Here is a 7,847-nt window from a genome sequence, read left to right on the forward strand (position 1 = left end):
TGAGGGATATTTCCAATTCAAACCTCCATAGTAGTCATGATGTTTCTTTACATTTGCCATTGATTTCACCATGTCAGTTCCAGTTTGTGCTTTCTGCCTTCTACTTATGGATAAGGTGTAAGCTCTCAGCTACTGCCCCAGCACCATCCCAGTCTGCCTGCTGCCATGTTCTCTGTCATGGTAGTTCTGGACTCTAGCCCTCTGCAACTGTGAGCCCCCAAGGAAAGGTTTGTTTTTATTGGTTGCTTTGGTTACATTATTTTGGCATAGCAATTGAAAAGTATCTAAGATAGAGTTGGGCTGTTGGTGCGATAAACTTTATCAAGGCACTTTTGAAGAAATGTGGAAAACTTTGGGACTTCGAATTAGGAAAGCAGTTGAATACTTTAAGTGGGCCTAGTGGGCCACTCCGGTAAGAGGTTGGTAGACAGTAGTGCTGAGACTAATATGTACTACTACAGAAGCTCATCTCAAGAGGTTTTGGAGGGGAACAATATTAGCAGCTGAGCTAAAGACAATTCTTGTGATATTTTGACAAAGATTGTGACTGCTTTCTGCCCACAGTCTAAAAATCTGCCGGAGGCCAAATTAAAAAGCTTTGGACTACTTTGTTTGACTCCCTCTCATGGTTATTAGCAAACACTCTTCTGTAAGTCTACAATGAAAAGGAGCAAGCTGGAGGAAGGAGGGATACACAGTTTGAGGACAAAAGGTTCATAAACAAGTTTAATTTTGGAGCCAAGGCTTGTGCTGAATGAGGTAAGAAGAAGCCCAATGCCCTCAGGGCAAGACACACTCAGCTTCTGACTTATAGAAAGTAAATGCCTGGGGAATTTTTAGTCTCCTAAAAAATAACTACAATGAAAAGATTATGCAAACATAATCCAAGGAAGGGGTCAAGCTCCATCCCAGGATGGCCAGGTAAATATTACAGAGTCAGGTGCAACATCAGTCACGTGTTTCTGGCTTTAGAATCATGAAGGATGTGCAAGTAAAGGGGTTGTGGATTCTTCCTCTAAGATTAAGGAGAGCCACTGAAGCCAGGCACGTGACAGGAAGTCCCTGAGAGGGTGTTGCATGAAGCATGTGTTTTGTTAGAGACTCGAGGATGTTGGAGGTATTAGAGCTGGAGAAAGTCTGTCAGGAAAAGCTGCAGATAGGGAGTGGAACCAGCCCACGAGAGATAAGTGTGTTACGCTCAACAAAGCTGGAAGGACAGAGACATTTAAGGCCTTTGATACCAGTCATGGAGCTACAGTATTTGGAGTTTCACCCCCTCTATTCTGGTCTTCCTGTGGTCCAGTATTTCCTCACCATTCCTCATTCTTCTCTTTTGGAATGGGAATGCATGCTTTATGTTGGAAATATGGAATCTGCTTTTTGATGTTATAAGGGTTTACAAGTAAGAGATTGCCTTGAGTTTTGGAAGAGATGTAAGCCTTTTTTTTTTTTTTAACTATGTCAAAACTGTCAAATATTATGGAGAAGTTTGAGGTTGGAATAAATGAATTTGCATTATGACCTGGCTAGGAGCAGAATGTGGTAGTTTAAATGAGAATGACCTCTATAGACAAATATATTTGAATGCCTGATTCCCAGTTGCTGAAACTGTTTGAGCAGGATTAGGAGGTGTGGGCTTTGGGGTGTCAATGTCTTGTCCCTGTGCAGTATATGCACAAATTTCTGCATCAGACCCATGTGAAGCAGGAAATACAGGTGGTGTGAACTGGCCCATATGGGTGCTGGGAACCTAACTCTTAAGCACTGACCCCTCTTTCCAGTTCCTATTTTCAGTTTTCTTACCTTAAGTGAGCCTAAAGAAGACATCTTCTAGCATGATTTTACTGGCTTCAGACACTTTGGGTATTCTTTAGCCAGACAGCTTTAATCTCCATGTTCATTTCTATCTCTACTGCCTTTTCTCCTCTTTGCCCTGGTGTTCATATTGCCTCCTTTTCTGTCCCTCATAAAGACTCCAGTGTTTGGAATTAGGACTGTCCTAAATCCACAAGTATCTTATTACAACACCCTTAAAGAAGTATCTGGCAAAAGCCATACCCAAATAAGCTCACATTCTGAGATTTTGAAGATACATACATTGTGTTTTGTTTTCGGAGACACTCTTTGTTCCACAGTGGTATTCAAATCCACATGATGAAACTTCATCAACTGTAGTGCACAGTCGTCCATGGTGTGACCTTGTAGTTTTCCGATTTTTATTTTGCCATCTTTAGGTTGTCGTTGTGCTTTGTTCTGACATCTTCAGTTTTGTTTGGTTTCGTGTTGCAAAAGGAACATTAAGCATGCAGTTTATAATCTCCATTAGAACAATGTCCCAATTTGCTACAATAATGGAAATTTTTTTGTTCTAGGGCATTGGAATGCAGGCAACTGTTACCCAGATGTTCTATTTCACAGAACTAAAAGTTCAGAATTGAGAAAACAGAAAGGAACATAAAATTTCAGGGTGAATATTTGGAGAAACCTTTTTCAGGTAACCTTGACCCACAGTGTCATATGCTGTATGGGCACATCATTTGGCAATCTCATGGACTTGCAAGTTAAGCATTAGTGGAATCCTGCCCCCTCTGTTGACCAATGACAAGGACATTTTTGATAGCTCTGCATGAAATACCTCCTAGTTTTTAAGGGCAGCTGTGTCCATCCTGGTCAGGATGTAGCTGTGTGACAAACAGAACCCTCCCGCAGGTTGAGCCAATAGCTGGCCACCATGGACTGATGAATGGGGAGCCCATCGACTGTCTCCCAAGGGCCTTTTGCCTTCAGAAGACTGAGCACAGTGGCTAGGTGGGTGGGCTTTACAAATGAACAAATAAGTAGGACATGCCCATGGTGCATTTAAGTAATGTTTGTTAATGGTGATGTCACAGGCACATAATAATTTTCTATCTGCATTTCTACTACATATAGCACAAAGGATACCTGCTTTAAGATCTAAGTATGGGCATTTTCTTCTATTTATGTATGTAAATAGAAATCAGAATCCTGTTCGTAAACAAGCTCATCATCCTGTTAGCTACAGTCATCAGAGATACATAATAAAATAATAAAAATTAAGACATTCCCCTTTTTTTTATGGCTCAAGAAGTATAGAAATTTTGTTTTTAATATGTCTGATAGAAAACTATAAAATGTATAACTAAAACATGAATAAAATTATTGAGCTATTTAAAGGGAACATCCAGAAATTAGTAGTGAGTGCAGTGTCTCACCCATCTCTGCATAGACTCTGAAATAAATGAAGGCTGAAATGGGTATGAGCTAACTCCTTTTCTACACTTAAGGATCCTGTTTTTGGCTCATCAATGTCTTAAGTATTACAAATTTGAATTCTCAAAAGACCAGAATTGTGCTTCCACGGCATGTTTTGTCTTATATTTAATGGAAAAGTATATAGCAAACTTAATTAGTACTTTCAGGAAAAACACAAATTTAAATACCTTTTTATTTAATAGCTGTCAATATATGGTATAAGCTATAAGATTATTAAACAGTCCATGAAATTACAAATATAACCACTTTTTTAATCTGGAAGAACAGAAGTTGAATTTCTTCATTACAAAAGGATTCCAATGAGCAAATACAGAAAGAGTGATGGGAATCAGATATTGTCATTCTACTAACATCATAGGAATAATTTCTTTCCAACAAGGTTCACTGGCTTTTCTTAAAGCCATGGCATAAAAGGATTTGGAGGGAGACATTCTTTCTCTTAAATAGCTGCCTTTGCAGTTTGCTTGCTAATTTTGGAAGGTACAGATACACTCACAAAGGAAAACCTGGAAGATCCCATCCAATGGAAGAACGGACAGTCACCAAATACAGAGAGACCTTGGGGCCTCTCTACATGATGCCTTTTGAAGCATCACCTCTGTGACTCCTACCATGAATATCTAACCTGAACCTACAATTAAGAAGGAGACTGGAATTCCCCGCATGAAAATGTGCTGTGCAAAGCATCTAACAGGACTTTTAAAGGAATAAATAGCAATAAAACAAAAAGTAAATGAATACCTTCAGATCTCTTTTGGATTAGAGATTACTAAATGCAAGTGAAAAGATCAATCTATAATCTTTAATTGGTCTCTGGATTAGATACATTGCATATTTTAAAGTTATATTTGAAGAGACTATAGAACATTTGAACATGGACTGCTAAATAACAGGGCTGCACCAAGGCTGTGCATCCTGAATGAGCTCCATATATTCTATTCATCCTGGATGATGTTTTGGTTCTTAAGAAATAAAATGTTTATATCTCTGAGAGTGAAGAATAAACTAATGAGGGAGGTGATGCATTAAGGTAAAAAGCAGATCTGGGTACTCATTGTATAATTTCCTAAGACCAAAATCATACAAACTTACTAACATGCCAAAATAAGCACGGGCTAGTGACCCCATCACCAAACATTGTTACCCACTAGCCAAATACAATTCAAAGCATTGCAACCCCCTTTCTCTAGAGGTGTGGCAAAAAGGGAATTTTAAGGGACTGGCATACAACATTTTAGAGGACCTCAAAGGATTTAGAAAGCAGTCAATGATGTTGGCTGACATTGACCAAATTCCTTTGACATGCAGAAGAGACAATAGTTAAAATACAGTGGCCAAAGACGGGTCTTTTTATATTGTGCTATATACACCAAAGTGCATGACAAAACCTTTCCAAGGGGTTTGACAGTACGATGTGATCTGTACTCATGAGAGTTCATAGAAGTTACTGCAAGTGAGTCTTCCTTTGCTAGGTCTGGATTTCTACCTGATTAGGGGAATTCGCAGCAAGCCAAGAAGGGGAGAAACAAGTGTGGGTTCCGAGGATAGGGAATAGGACAGGCTCTGAGACTCTTAACTCCTTTGTGACAAATTGTGTAGTATGCCGCCCTTCTGCAGCTGTGTGTTCTAAGAGGTGGTGTTTCATGTTTAGTTTTTCACTTGAGTTCTGAAGTTGATCTACGTCTTCACTTATGTGGATTTGTCCCTTATTCCTGGAGATACTGGTGTGAAATTCATGACAAGTCATCACAATATAGGTGTTCTTTGGTTCCAGTTTCTCTCTCTTTCATCTTGATAAATAAAGTCAAAAGGAAAATAACTGAAGGTTGGATATTCAAAATATAAAGAAGAGTCTTCATAGTAGCCAGTGGTCTACAGGGACCTTAAAGTTGGTCATTTGTTGGGATGGAATGAGTGTACCACACAGATTGCATAGTTTAGAGCTAGAGTAGGGACCTGGGTGGGGTGTGTGTACAATTTTTCTGAGCCTTAGCTCCACCCTCAGGCAAGTGCTGGCATTGAGCTTGGTTTTGCTGACAATGACCACTTTACTTTTTTGAGTTTCACACCGGTCCTCCTGAATGAAGCCTGCAACAATGCTGCTGTTAATTTTTTAGGCCATTTATATTTAAGGATGGAGTCTGGCTGTGAGTGTTTATTGAAAATGTGTTAAAATCTTCCACCTTCTTATTACCTAGGTGCTTTGTCTTTTTGAATGTTTCCAGATCTTTCTCCACAGGAAGAGCCTCTGAACCTGGCATGTTTTAACTCTTCTGTTCCTATAGTCCACTCCAATAATAAGCCAGTTATAAATCATTTTACTATGTTTCATTTTTCAAAATAAAATGCTGAAAATCTCCCAGGAATTTTCTTCTGACATAAAAATGAAAGTAGTACAAGACTGGGTCAAATCACGTAACCATCCATCAAGTGTTTGCAGATTGCTGCCTGCCTGTTATCTATTTTTCTAATAAGCACAATAGACAGCAAACTAAACAGGCTAAATGTCCACCTTCATGGGCCCTTTGTCCTCCCCCATTGTCTCTAAGCTGTCTCTTCTGTAAAATGACTAAGGCTTGTGCTGGCCACACAGGGTACTTTTGAACCCTGAGGTCACTCTCTACATTATACGTTTTCTCTTCAGATAGGTGGATTTAAGTAGATATGACATATTGAATAATTGATTCTCACTTGTGTCCTATAAAAATAAAACTGAATGCATACATGAAGTTCCAGACAGCTATGGGTGCATGCACAAGACCTACAAAAGAGTAAGCCAGCCCAAATCCCAACATAGATGAGGGAGGGGCTCATGAAGTCCCATGCCAGACGAGGAACTATTGGTAACTTCTGGCTGCTAGATGAGAGAGAGTCAGTTCTCCTCAGGATTCAGTCCCTAATAGGTTACTCCTGCTCTGACAGACAGTCCTATATGCATGCACGTACTGACAGCACTCGGTGGATTTGATGGGTTTAAAAAAGAATACATAAAGTTGGGAGAAAAACATGATGAGGACTGTGTTTACTCTAGCCCAGTCCCAGTTACAAAGATAAAACTCAAGTTCCAAAAACTTCGGAACTGAGGAAGTGGGGAATGGATCTAACCAAAAACATTATATGCATTTATGAAATGCTGAAACAATAAAAGAAAAATTATCACTTGAAGAACAGCAACCAGTATCAATATTAAACATGCTACCAGAAGAACATTTGTTACCAGAATGAAATTCAAGCTTTTAAAAGAGTCAGTCACCCTAATTAAAAATGGCCTTTATGTAATCCGAAGACAAAAATTAAACTCCTGTAACAATCATCACCAGTACTTGCAGACTATAGTAGAACTAGGTTCTGTCAGTTTTAATTTTATCTTATTTCAGACCCAAACCAATAAACTATTAAATCACTTATTCTCTTAAACAAGTGATAACTTGGAAGTTTATTTTCCAAAGTTATTGAGAAAAAACCCAAACATCTATTTTAGGTATATATAGATATATATTCCTATATTCCTGGTCTGAACAAAAAAAGAAGGAAGACGGGGGGGGGGGGGGGGGGAGAGGGGAAGAGGGGAAGGATGAGGAAAAGTCATCTCTACTTATGGCCATGCATTCCCCTGAAGAGAAAATCAAACTGAAAATTTTATATCATAACAAAATTGCAAAGTAGGAGCCAAATGGCAGAGTGTCAGACCCAGTAGTCCAACAATCTCTTCACTTGAGCAGGGACCTGGGTCCCATCACCACACTCACAATAACACAAAGGAGCAGTAGCCCAAGATCTTTCAATATTGTGCTGTACATGCCAACTCAATAGAACTACACTTTTTTTTTTAAAGAAAATGTCAATATTTCAAAGATAGAATTAACAAAGAAAATATTCTTCAATAACGACATAAGTAACACCATAGGTGGGATGGGGCCAGAGTAAACACAGTCCTCTAGACGCTCCTTATTGATTTTAATTATCGCTCATGCCCAGAATCTCAGGGAAAGGTCAGCTAGGTTTGCTGTTTACTCTTCTGTCCAGCACTTTTCCTCTAGCTTTTTTCTCATTTGTCAGTATTAATAAGTCATCCTTTGCTGTTGGTTGCTGCAAGTGCAAAGGGGGAAGGAAATGGTAACTCAGAATTCTCTCAGTTCTTGCTAGATGATTCCCTAGCTTCATGCTTATATGTGAGAAGTAGGATGGGGCAGGGAAGGAGAGCTTGCAAACCTATCTTCTGTCTGACACCCGTATTCCAAACAGCTGTCACAACCAGAGAAAGGAAGTATGAGCCTCTACGTTTATCTTTAGTTAGATATCTTAAAAAGTGAAAAAAGGCAGTTAACAAAAGAACAAGGTCTACCTGTGAGGAGGATCCTGGGCTTTGATTTCAAAAAAGGTGAGGAAAAATGGACAGGGGACCATAACTGGACAGAGAGGTTGCAATTCAAATTGAATTCAGTCACTAACAAAAAGGGGGCAGGAGTGACTTCTCGATAAAAAAAAAAAAAAAAAAAAACTGCCAAGGGAAGCGATGTTGAGAAGCCCATTTTAATGTACAGGAGAGCTGG

This window comes from Onychomys torridus, chromosome 6, assembly GCF_903995425.1.
Source record: "Onychomys torridus chromosome 6, mOncTor1.1, whole genome shotgun sequence".
NCBI lineage: Eukaryota > Metazoa > Chordata > Mammalia > Rodentia > Cricetidae > Onychomys > Onychomys torridus.